Source organism: Malaclemys terrapin, chromosome 13, assembly GCF_027887155.1.
Source record: "Malaclemys terrapin pileata isolate rMalTer1 chromosome 13, rMalTer1.hap1, whole genome shotgun sequence".
NCBI lineage: Eukaryota > Metazoa > Chordata > Testudines > Emydidae > Malaclemys > Malaclemys terrapin.
The window spans coordinates 36061424-36074520 of record NC_071517.1 but is presented as its reverse complement, the minus strand read 5'-3'; positions in this window follow the sequence as shown (position 1 = coordinate 36074520).

The following is a 13097-nucleotide window of genomic DNA, read 5'->3' as shown; positions in this document are numbered from 1 at the left end:
TGGAGTGGCAAAGGCGGTCTTCTCTTTTGAGGTCTCCTCGAGGGGGATCTGCCAGTAGCCTTTGCTAAGATCTAAGGTGGTGATATACTGGGCCTCCCCCAGGCGGCCCAGTAACTCGTCTACACGGGGCATCGGGTAGGCATCGAAGCGCGAGATGGCGTTTACCCTCCGAAAGTCGATGCAGAAGCGGCGGGTACCGTCCGGCTTGGGCACCAGGACCACCGGACTACGCCACTCGCTCTGGGACGGTTCGATGACGCCCAGAGCCAGCATGGCTCTTACTTCCTCCTCGACCGCACCCCGCATCCGATAGGGCAGGGGCCGGGTCGTCTCTCGAACCACCTTTCCCGGCTCGGTCTGGATGGAGTGTTTGACCAGGGACGTGTGGCCCGGTACGGCCGTGAAGGTTCGCTTGAAGGTTTGCAGCAGGCAGTTAGTCTGTTTACATTGCTCTTCCGTGAGCGATTGTCCTAATTGGGGTGCCGGGGGGTCATCCGTCGAGGGTACCTGGGGTCCCAATTCCGGCTCGGGCGGGCATGGGTTGATTAAGAGGCCCTCCCGGTCCTGCCACCGTTTCAGCAGGTTGACGTGATACCGCTGGGTTTCCTTCCGCTTGTCCGGTTGCCGCACCTCGTAGGTGACGGGACCGACCTTACGCACGACTTCGTAAGGTCCCTGCCACCGGGCTAACAATTTTGACTCACTAGACGGGAGGAGGAGTAGGACACGGTCTCCTGGTTGGAACTCCCGGACTTGGGCTCCCTGATCGTAGGTCCGTTTCTGCCGTTCCTGCGCCGTCTTTAAATTTTCGCGGGCCAGGGCTCCGGCCTGGGCAAGGTACTCCTGTAACTGGATGACATATTTCAGGAGGCCCTGGGCTGGGGACGCTGACTGTTCCCAGGTCTCTCTCATCAGGTCTAAGAGGCCCCGCGGTCTGCGTCCGTACAGCAGCTCGAAAGGGGAAAATTTTGTTGAGGTCTGCGGGACTTCTCGGATGGCTAGCAGCAAGGGTGGAAGGAATTGGTCCCAGTGGCGGAGGTCCTCTGCGGGGAATTTCCGCAACATGCTTTTCAAAGTGCGGTTAAACCGCTCCACCAACCCGTCCGTCTGCGGGTGGTACACGGACGTCCGGAGTTGTTTGATGCCTAAGAGGGCACAGACCTGTCGCAACAATTGGGACGTGAAGTTCGTTCCTTGGTCGGTCAGTATCTCTCTAGGCAGTCCTACTCGGGCGAAGATTTTCAGCAATTCCCCCGCGATAGACCGGGCGGTAATACTTCGCAGGGGGATGGCTTCGGGGAACCGAGAGGCATAGTCCACCAAGACCAGGATGTATTGAAACCCCGCGGCACTTTTCGGGAGGGGGCCCACGAGGTCCATGGCGACCCGTTCAAAGGGCGTCTCCATCACTGGCATGGGGACCAGGGGTGCCTTGGGGATCCCGGGCGGGGCGACCCTCTGACACTCTGGGCAGGAGGTGCAATATTCTTTCACCTCCTGAGAGATTCCTGGCCAAAAGAAGCGTGCCAGGATTCGAGCGAGGGTCTTCTCTCGCCCCAGGTGCCCGGCGGCTGGCACATCGTGGGCCAACTTCATTACCGCCCGCCGGTGACACAGGGGCACTAACAGTTGGGTTTGTGGTTCCTGGGTGCGGGGGTCACGGTCCAGGCGGTAGAGCCGGTCCCGGCGTAGCTCAAAATGGGGCCACAGGGTGGCCCGCTGGGGGTCCACAACCTTCCCGTCTACTGCCGCGAGCTGCTCGTAGAAGCGGCTAAGGGTGGGATCCTCTCGCTGGTCCCGACAGAAATCGGTATCGAAGCGGGGCTGAGGGGCCGGCTCCGGCGGCGGTCCCGCTGCGTCCGTGTTGTCTATCTCGGTCGCTGGACCCTGCTCGGGGGTCTCGGAGGAGGACCCCAACCGATCAGCCTCCAGGGCCGGCGTGGACCGTAGGACTTCCTCAAAGGCCGGCCAGTCCCGACCGAGGATCACAGGGTATGCAAGATGGGGAGCTACCCCAACCACCAGGTGTCGGGTGATCCCCGCGATGGTTAGGGGGACCCGGGCGCTGGGGTATGGTCGGACATCCCCATGGATGCATTGTAGATGAATACATCCGAGGCGGTTATCACCCGGCGGTACCAGGTCCTTACGGACCAACGTCTGGCCACAACCCGAATCGATCAAGGCCCGCGTAGTCCGTCCTCCGACGTCTGCCGGGACGGTCAGCTTGGGGTTCATGGCTGGCCTGGCTCGAGTGTGGCCCGCCCACACTTGCCCATAGCTGCAATCCATCTCCGGACAGTCTCGCCGGAGGTGTCCCATCTTCCCACAACTGAAGCAGGGTCCAAGTTCAGGTCGTCTGCTCCGGGGGCCTTCCCGGCTTGGGCTCCGGGGGGGGCTTCGTCGAGCCCTTGGGGGCCCCTGGCCCGGGGCCACTGGTCCGGTCCGAGGAGCCGGGTCCGCGTGCCGGGTCCGGGTCTCGCGGCGGGGTTCGGGCCTCGGTGCGGGGGGTCGTGGTCCGCTCAGGGGTTCCCCTTTCTTTTCGCCGCGGGCTGGTTCGGGCCCGGGGCGGCGGAAGGTGGGTCCTACTGCATCTTCGGCGGCTAGGAAGTCCTCCATTAGTGACACTGCCTGGGCCAGCGTCGTCGGCCGGTGGCGAAGCACCCAGGCGCGCCCTCGGGAGGGTAGGGTGTGCACGAACTGTTCCAACACCACCTGCTCGGTTACCTCCTCCGCCGTCCGGGTGCCGGGCTGTAGCCACCGTCGGCAAGCCTCTTTTAAGGTTTGGGCCACTACCCGCGGTCGGGCCCCGGTGGGGTAAGTCTGGCCCCGAAACCTTTGTCGGAAGGTCTCGGGACTGACGTCGAGGGCGTCCAATATCGCGGCCTTCACCAGGTCGTAGTCCCGTGCTTCCTCAGCCGCCAATCCCCGATAGGCCACCTGGGCCGCCCCCGTCAGGTGGGGGGCTAAGAGGGTAGCCCACTGGTCCCTGGGCCACCCGGCGACGAGGGCTACCCGCTCGAACGTGACCAGGAATGCCTCCGGGTCGTCGTCTGGGCTCATCTTAGTCAAGCGAAGGGGGGCAGCTAACCGCGGCATCTCCGCAGCCTCCCCTGCCGGCCCCGGTGCGGGGCGAGGGAGCGTGACCAGCAGCTGCTGCAGCTGGACTCCCAACTGCCGCACCAGCTGTTGCTGTTGCTCGAGCTGGGCGGTGTGCTGCTCCTGCTGCAACTGGAGTTGGGCGGCATCTCGCTGCTGTTGCTGTGCGAGCTGAGCGGCCTGCTGTTGCTGTTGCTGCTGCAGCTGGGCCGTCTGCTGCCGCTCCTGGCTCTCCGCGAGCAGCTGAAACAGCCGCTCCATATCCATTCCTTAGAATGGGGGGGGGGCAACGGCCACTCCCCCTCTAGCCCCTTCTCACAGGGGCAGGGGCTCGTGCCCCACGTTGGGCGCCAAATGTAGTAGGTCCTAGCCGGGGCTCGACCCTTCCGGGCAGGAGGGGAGCCACACCGACTCACTACTCTGGGAATAAGCAGTCAGTTAGTCCTGAAACTCCGGCTCTTTGGTGCAGAGTCGGAGCAACCACAGTTAAAGCTCAGGAGCCCAGGCCCTGGATCAGGGCGGGGCAAACACAGTTAGCTCAGACCCTTGCTTGCTGGGCTGAGCGGGCAAATAGTTCAGAGCCCAGGCCCTGGATCAGGGCGGGGCAAACACAGTTAGGCTCAGGTCCTTATGGCAGGGGCTGAGCGGGTAAATAGTTCAAAGCCCAGGCCCTGGATCAGGGCGGGGCAAACACAGTTAGGCTCAGGCCCTTGTTGCAGGGGCTGAGCGAGCAAACAGTTCAAAGCCCAGGCCCTGGATCAGGGCGGGGCAAACACAGTTAGGCTCAGGCCCTTGTTTGCAGGGGCTGAGCGAGCAAATAGTTCAGAGGCCAGGCCCTGGATCAGGGCGGGGCAAACACAGTTAAGCTCAGGCCCTTGTTGCAGGGAGCTGAGCGAGCAAATAGTTCAGAGCCCAGGCCCTGGATCAGGGCGGGGCAAACACAGTTAGCTCAGGCCCTTGTTGCAGGGAGCTGAGCGAGCAAATAGTTCAGAGCCCAGGCCCTGGATCAGGGCGGGGCAAACACAGTTAGCTCAGGCCCTTGTTGCAGGGGCTGAGCAGGCAAATAGTTCAAGGCCCAGGCTTCTGTAGCCGAGCGTTGGGTGAGGGGGAAGCCTGCCACCCGTACGGAGGGTGGCAGGGGGGAACGCAGGCCCACCCACTCCACTGCGTTCCAGCCCGGGGCCCTAACAGCGGTTGCTGCCGCTGCTGGTCAGTGGGGTTTCCAGGCCGCAACACACTGACATAGGCTCACACTCAGTTGCAGCCGGACCGGGGTCGGCTACCCCCGGGCTACTTCCGTGATCCCCCTCACAGCCTACCTCGGTCGTTGCGCCGGGATCGGGCCAGTCCACCTGCATGGGCTCCTCTCTGCCCGGGCTCGGCGGCAAGTCTGGTAGCTCTGCCGGGAAGTCCGGCCAATGGTCCTCAGGCGGCTCCTCTGGATAGCAGCAGGGGCTGAGGGGTTCGGGTCCAGTCTCACCCTCAGGGTTAGCGGGGTTCGGTTCCCAGGGGTTCTCCCAGTGGCGGGCGTGAACGGGCTCCGGCGGCTCCTCCTCGTAGCGGGCCCGGGGTAGCTCAGGCCAGCTAGGGTCTTCGACGGTCTCCTGGCCGGGAGCTCCCGGCCGCACGTCTGCTCCCTGTGGTGGCTGGCCGCCAACTGAGCTCTGGCGGCCGGCCTTTATACTTCCTGTCCCGCCCCTTGACTTCCGGGGGGCGGGGGCAGGCGGTGGTGGTCCCACCCACTCTGGTGCCGGCACGTGGGCTCCCTCTTCTGGGCAGGAGGGGAGCCACACCGACTCACTACACACCCCCCCCATTAAGACTGGCTCCCGCCTGTCGGGGCCAGGTCCTGCCATCTCCCCCATGCGGGATAGGAAGTCCGCATTCGTATGGTCCTTACCTGCTCGATGCTGGACCGTAAATGCGTAGGGTTGTAAGGCGAGGTACCACCGCATAATGCGGGCATTATTATCTTTCATCCGCATTAGCCACCGGAGGGGGGCGTGGTCTGTGACGAGGGTGAACGGGGCCCCGAGGAGGTAGAAGCGCAGGGCATCGCAGGCCCACTTCACCGCGAGGGCCTCTTTTTCCACCACGGCGTAATTCCTCTCCCGGGGGAACAGCTTCCGGCTGAGATATACTACGGGGTGGTCCTTTCCCTCCACTTCTTGGGACAGGACTGCCCCTAATCCTACGCCGGAGGCGTCGGTCTGCAGGATGAATGGGCGTTTAAAGTCTGGGCTATAGAGAACCGGCTCCTGGCAGAGGCACTTCTGCAGTGTCCGGAAGGCCGCTTCACATTCGGGGGACCATCGTACCTGCCGGGGGCTGTCCTTCGTCAGAAGCCCAGTTAAGGGTGCTGCGATGGTCGCGAACTGGGGGATGAACCGTCTGTAATACCCAACGAGGCCCAGGAACTGCCGAACGTGCCGTTTGGTTGATGGGGTGGGACAGTCCAGGAGGGCCTGGACTTTCCCGACGAGGGGCTTGACCTGCCCGCCCCCGACGGTATAGCCGAGATAGTTGGTCTCTTGCCAGGCAATCCGGCACTTTTTGGGGTTGGCGGTCAGGCCCGCCTGTCGTAGGGACCTTAGGACCGCCGCAACCCGGGGCAGATGATCCTCCCAGCTGCGGCTATAGATGACCACGTCGTCTATGTACGCCGCCGCATAGTCCTGATGGGGCTGCAGAAGTTGGTCCATCAGCCGCTGGAAGGTGGCTGGGGCTCCATGGAGACCGAATGGCATCCGTGTGAATTGGTACAGCCCCGTTGGAGTGGCAAAGGCGGTCTTCTCTTTTGAGGTCTCCTCGAGGGGGATCTGCCAGTAGCCTTTGCTAAGATCTAAGGTGGTGATATACTGGGCCTCCCCCAGGCGGCCCAGTAACTCGTCTACACGGGGCATCGGGTAGGCATCGAAGCGCGAGATGGCGTTTACCCTCCGAAAGTCGATGCAGAAGCGGCGGGTACCGTCCGGCTTGGGCACCAGGACCACCGGACTACGCCACTCGCTCTGGGACGGTTCGATGACGCCCAGAGCCAGCATGGCTCTTACTTCCTCCTCGACCGCACCCCGCATCCGATAGGGCAGGGGCCGGGTCGTCTCTCGAACCACCTTTCCCGGCTCGGTCTGGATGGAGTGTTTGACCAGGGACGTGTGGCCCGGTACGGCCGTGAAGGTTCGCTTGAAGGTTTGCAGCAGGCAGTTAGTCTGTTTACATTGCTCTTCCGTGAGCGATTGTCCTAATTGGGGTGCCGGGGGGTCATCCGTCGAGGGTACCTGGGGTCCCAATTCCGGCTCGGGCGGGCATGGGTTGATTAAGAGGCCCTCCCGGTCCTGCCACCGTTTCAGCAGGTTGACGTGATACCGCTGGGTTTCCTTCCGCTTGTCCGGTTGCCGCACCTCGTAGGTGACGGGACCGACCTTACGCACGACTTCGTAAGGTCCCTGCCACCGGGCTAACAATTTTGACTCACTAGACGGGAGGAGGAGTAGGACACGGTCTCCTGGTTGGAACTCCCGGACTTGGGCTCCCTGATCGTAGGTCCGTTTCTGCCGTTCCTGCGCCGTCTTTAAATTTTCGCGGGCCAGGGCTCCGGCCTGGGCAAGGTACTCCTGTAACTGGATGACATATTTCAGGAGGCCCTGGGCTGGGGACGCTGACTGTTCCCAGGTCTCTCTCATCAGGTCTAAGAGGCCCCGCGGTCTGCGTCCGTACAGCAGCTCGAAAGGGGAAAATTTTGTTGAGGTCTGCGGGACTTCTCGGATGGCTAGCAGCAAGGGTGGAAGGAATTGGTCCCAGTGGCGGAGGTCCTCTGCGGGGAATTTCCGCAACATGCTTTTCAAAGTGCGGTTAAACCGCTCCACCAACCCGTCCGTCTGCGGGTGGTACACGGACGTCCGGAGTTGTTTGATGCCTAAGAGGGCACAGACCTGTCGCAACAATTGGGACGTGAAGTTCGTTCCTTGGTCGGTCAGTATCTCTCTAGGCAGTCCTACTCGGGCGAAGATTTTCAGCAATTCCCCCGCGATAGACCGGGCGGTAATACTTCGCAGGGGGATGGCTTCGGGGAACCGAGAGGCATAGTCCACCAAGACCAGGATGTATTGAAACCCCGCGGCACTTTTCGGGAGGGGGCCCACGAGGTCCATGGCGACCCGTTCAAAGGGCGTCTCCATCACTGGCATGGGGACCAGGGGTGCCTTGGGGATCCCGGGCGGGGCGACCCTCTGACACTCTGGGCAGGAGGTGCAATATTCTTTCACCTCCTGAGAGATTCCTGGCCAAAAGAAGCGTGCCAGGATTCGAGCGAGGGTCTTCTCTCGCCCCAGGTGCCCGGCGGCTGGCACATCGTGGGCCAACTTCATTACCGCCCGCCGGTGACACAGGGGCACTAACAGTTGGGTTTGTGGTTCCTGGGTGCGGGGGTCACGGTCCAGGCGGTAGAGCCGGTCCCGGCGTAGCTCAAAATGGGGCCACAGGGTGGCCCGCTGGGGGTCCACAACCTTCCCGTCTACTGCCGCGAGCTGCTCGTAGAAGCGGCTAAGGGTGGGATCCTCTCGCTGGTCCCGACAGAAATCGGTATCGAAGCAGGGCTGAGGGGCCGGCTCCGGCGGCGGTCCCGCTGCGTCCGTGTTGTCTATCTCGGTCGCTGGACCCTGCTCGGGGGTCTCGGAGGAGGACCCCAACCGATCAGCCTCCAGGGCCGGCGTGGACCGTAGGACTTCCTCAAAGGCCGGCCAGTCCCGACCGAGGATCACAGGGTATGCAAGATGGGGAGCTACCCCAACCACCAGGTGTCGGGTGATCCCCGCGATGGTTAGGGGGACCCGGGCGCTGGGGTATGGTCGGACATCCCCATGGATGCATTGTAGATGAATACATCCGAGGCGGTTATCACCCGGCGGTACCAGGTCCTTACGGACCAACGTCTGGCCACAACCCGAATCGATCAAGGCCCGCGTAGTCCGTCCTCCGACGTCTGCCGGGACGGTCAGCTTGGGGTTCATGGCTGGCCTGGCTCGAGTGTGGCCCGCCCACACTTGCCCATAGCTGCAATCCATCTCCGGACAGTCTCGCCGGAGGTGTCCCATCTTCCCACAACTGAAGCAGGGTCCAAGTTCAGGTCGTCTGCTCCGGGGGCCTTCCCGGCTTGGGCTCCGGGGGGGGCTTCGTCGAGCCCTTGGGGGCCCCTGGCCCGGGGCCACTGGTCCGGTCCGAGGAGCCGGGTCCGCGTGCCGGGTCCGGGTCTCGCGGCGGGGTTCGGGCCTCGGTGCGGGGGGTCGTGGTCCGCTCAGGGGTTCCCCTTTCTTTTCGCCGCGGGCTGGTTCGGGCCCGGGGCGGCGGAAGGTGGGTCCTACTGCATCTTCGGCGGCTAGGAAGTCCTCCATTAGTGACACTGCCTGGGCCAGCGTCGTCGGCCGGTGGCGAAGCACCCAGGCGCGCCCTCGGGAGGGTAGGGTGTGCACGAACTGTTCCAACACCACCTGCTCGGTTACCTCCTCCGCCGTCCGGGTGCCGGGCTGTAGCCACCGTCGGCAAGCCTCTTTTAAGGTTTGGGCCACTACCCGCGGTCGGGCCCCGGTGGGGTAAGTCTGGCCCCGAAACCTTTGTCGGAAGGTCTCGGGACTGACGTCGAGGGCGTCCAATATCGCGGCCTTCACCAGGTCGTAGTCCCGTGCTTCCTCAGCCGCCAATCCCCGATAGGCCACCTGGGCCGCCCCCGTCAGGTAGGGGGCTAAGAGGGTAGCCCACTGGTCCCTGGGCCACCCGGCGACGAGGGCTACCCGCTCGAACGTGACCAGGAATGCCTCCGGGTCGTCGTCTGGGCTCATCTTAGTCAAGCGAAGGGGGGCAGCTAACCGCGGCATCTCCGCAGCCTCCCCTGCCGGCCCCGGTGCGGGGCGAGGGAGCGTGACCAGCAGCTGCTGCAGCTGGACTCCCAACTGCCGCACCAGCTGTTGCTGTTGCTCGAGCTGGGCTGTGTGCTGCTCCTGCTGCAACTGGAGTTGGGCGGCATCTCGCTGCTGTTGCTGTGCGAGCTGAGCGGCCTGCTGTTGCTGTTGCTGCTGCAGCTGGGCCGTCTGCTGCCGCTCCTGGCTCTCCGCGAGCAGCTGAAACAGCCGCTCCATATCCATTCCTTAGAATGGGGGGGGGGCAACGGCCACTCCCCCTCTAGCCCCTTCTCACAGGGGCAGGGGCTCGTGCCCCACGTTGGGCGCCAAATGTAGTAGGTCCTAGCCGGGGCTCGACCCTTCCGGGCAGGAGGGGAGCCACACCGACTCACTACTCTGGGAATAAGCAGTCAGTTAGTCCTGAAACTCCGGCTCTTTGGTGCAGAGTCGGAGCAACCACAGTTAAAGCTCAGGAGCCCAGGCCCTGGATCAGGGCGGGGCAAACACAGTTAGCTCAGACCCTTGCTTGCTGGGCTGAGCGGGCAAATAGTTCAGAGCCCAGGCCCTGGATCAGGGCGGGGCAAACACAGTTAGGCTCAGGTCCTTATGGCAGGGGCTGAGCGGGTAAATAGTTCAAAGCCCAGGCCCTGGATCAGGGCGGGGCAAACACAGTTAGGCTCAGGCCCTTGTTGCAGGGGCTGAGCGAGCAAACAGTTCAAAGCCCAGGCCCTGGATCAGGGCGGGGCAAACACAGTTAGGCTCAGGCCCTTGTTTGCAGGGGCTGAGCGAGCAAATAGTTCAGAGGCCAGGCCCTGGATCAGGGCGGGGCAAACACAGTTAAGCTCAGGCCCTTGTTGCAGGGAGCTGAGCGAGCAAATAGTTCAGAGCCCAGGCCCTGGATCAGGGCGGGGCAAACACAGTTAGCTCAGGCCCTTGTTGCAGGGAGCTGAGCGAGCAAATAGTTCAGAGCCCAGGCCCTGGATCAGGGCGGGGCAAACACAGTTAGCTCAGGCCCTTGTTGCAGGGGCTGAGCAGGCAAATAGTTCAAGGCCCAGGCTTCTGTAGCCGAGCGTTGGGTGAGGGGGAAGCCTGCCACCCGTACGGAGGGTGGCAGGGGGGAACGCAGGCCCACCCACTCCACTGCGTTCCAGCCCGGGGCCCTAACAGCGGTTGCTGCCGCTGCTGGTCAGTGGGGTTTCCAGGCCGCAACACACTGACATAGGCTCACACTCAGTTGCAGCCGGACCGGGGTCGGCTACCCCCGGGCTACTTCCGTGATCCCCCTCACAGCCTACCTCGGTCGTTGCGCCGGGATCGGGCCAGTCCACCTGCATGGGCTCCTCTCTGCCCGGGCTCGGCGGCAAGTCTGGTAGCTCTGCCGGGAAGTCCGGCCAATGGTCCTCAGGCGGCTCCTCTGGATAGCAGCAGGGGCTGAGGGGTTCAGGTCCAGTCTCACCCTCAGGGTTAGCGGGGTTCGGTTCCCAGGGGTTCTCCCAGTGGCGGGCGTGAACGGGCTCCGGCGGCTCCTCCTCGTAGCGGGCCCGGGGTAGCTCAGGCCAGCTAGGGTCTTCGACGGTCTCCTGGCCGGGAGCTCCCGGCCGCACGTCTGCTCCCTGTGGTGGCTGGCCGCCAACTGAGCTCTGGCGGCCGGCCTTTATACTTCCTGTCCCGCCCCTTGACTTCCGGGGGGCGGGGGCAGGCGGTGGTGGTCCCACCCACTCTGGTGCCGGCACGTGGGCTCCCTCTTCTGGGCAGGAGGGGAGCCACACCGACTCACTACACTCTCCTATTCTTTGCCAATGGCACAGAACCATCTTGTGTCCTGAGGGCTGTGACATTTTGGTCTAATATCAGTTGTTGGGTTTGGTGTGCAGATGCTGAGTGGTGTTGGCATATGGCAGGTCAGAGTGGATCATCTGGTCATCCCTTCAGGCCTTGAACTCTGTGACTTTATGGATGTGCGTGGATGGGGGAGAGGATAAGGGGACACACAGAGAATAAACTCCAGTAGAGTCCATGCCGTTTCTTTAGTACAACTGTCTGTGACGCCCTGTCCTCCTGGCTGGGGATAGGTGACTCCAGCTCAAATGAAGCCCTTGACCTCTGCAGCCACACAGTGTTGCTGTATAAACACCACCCATGGGCAGTGTGTGTTATGAGGCTCCTCTGTGACCCACCTAGGGGATAGGGGGCTGTTCTGGTGGACGTCAGGCAGCCTGGCTGCTCAGCTCAAGCTGTAGAAGCTCATACTCTGGATGTCTCTGGTTGAGTCCCCAGGGTGCCAGCCTAGATTAGATGGTGATCCTCGCATACGCGCAAGTGGCCTGAGAATTTCAGGGGACCTTATTCCTGCACTAATCAGAGGCTGATGTTGCCTACCAAGCTACTGCAGGACAGGAGCAGGTGTGAGACCTAAGAGGGGAAGAATTCTTTAGTGAAAAGAGAAGCAGGTTTATTCCTGGATCATCTCAGACATGCCCACTCCTAGTCCCTCTGCACCCTGGAGACCGAAGATCCATGGGATGGGCAGGGGTGTGTGTATTGCTCTCAGCTTAGGTTGGTAGAGCTGGTCAAAGTAACTTGTCATTGGGAAACGGTTTCCGCAACCTGTTTGTGACAAATGTTGCTATGTTTTTAGATGAGTTAAATAATCTGCCAATGTCTTAGAAAAATGTTTCCCAGCTCTTCCCTCGACTAGGTTGGCCACTGAGGCATTCCCAGAATACCAGATCTGATGGGTTGGATCACAGAAACCACCTTGGGAACTGCCACCTGTTGTGCCTGGACTACTTCTGAGCCTGTCTTCCCTGCCAGCTTGGGACTTCAGAGACTTGCCTGGTTTGAGCCCGACACTCTAGCCTGGTACAAACACAGACCCAGGTCTGAACCACATCTGCCAAAAGCTGCAGGCTTAACTGAAAACAGCTTAAGAAGTGTTCTTGTCTCCAACACTCAGGTATCCTACTCCGAATGGGGTCCAAACCCCAAATAAATCCATTTTACCCTGAATAAAGTTTATATAGGATAAACTCATAAATTGTTCACCCTCTATAACACTGATAGAGAGATATGCAGAGCTGTTTGTCCCTCCCCCCAGATATTAATACATAATACATACTCTGGGTTAATTAATAAGTCAAAAGTGATTTTATTAAATACAAAATGTAGGATTTAAGTGGTTCCAAGTAATAACAGACACAACAAAATGAATTACCAAGCATAATAAAATAAAACACGCAAGTCTATGCCTAATACAGTAAGAAAGTGATTCGAGATGAAATCTCACTCTCAGAGATGTTCCAGTAAGCTTCTTTTACAGATTAGCCTCCTTCTAGTCTAGGTCCAGCAATTATTCACACCCCTATGGTTACAGTCCTTTGTTCTAATTTCTTTCAGGTATCCTTTGGGGGTGGAGAAGCTATCTCTTGAGCCAGCTGAAAACAAAAGGGAGGAGTTTCCAGGGGCTTAAATAGACTTTCTCTTTTGGGTGGAAATCCCTTCTCCTCTCCTATGCAGAAGCCAGCTGCAAGATACAGTTTTGGAATCACATGGGCAAGACACATGTCCATGAATGACTCAGAACTTTACCGGATGATGACAGATCCCCAGGAAAGCTCAGATGTGGATTGGTGTCTCTCAGAGTTCATTGTTAGCTTAAGTGTTTCTTGATTGGGCACTTACTGAGAATAATCTTTTCTCAAGAAGCTGGCCAACTGCTTCACTGAGGCTACTTAAAATCAAGAAAGTACATCGCCAATATTCATAACTTGGAATACAAATTGATGCATGCATGTAATTAGGATGAATATATCCAGTAGATCATAGTCTTTGCAAAGATATGTTACATGGCATATCTAACATAAAACATATTCCAGTCATGTCATCTTTACACTCATAAGCATATTTCTATAAACCATTATGGGGTTTATTATTTCTAGAAAGTAACACCACACCGGACATTCTGGTACTTCTGGGAAAGCCGTGGCCCTGCCCCTACCTCATCGCCTTGCCTGCCAATGTGACCTTGCATGTGTCCTTCATCCGTGATACTGGACAAAACCATGTCTGGTTTTGTCTCAGTACCAGACAGTGGACAAACCACAC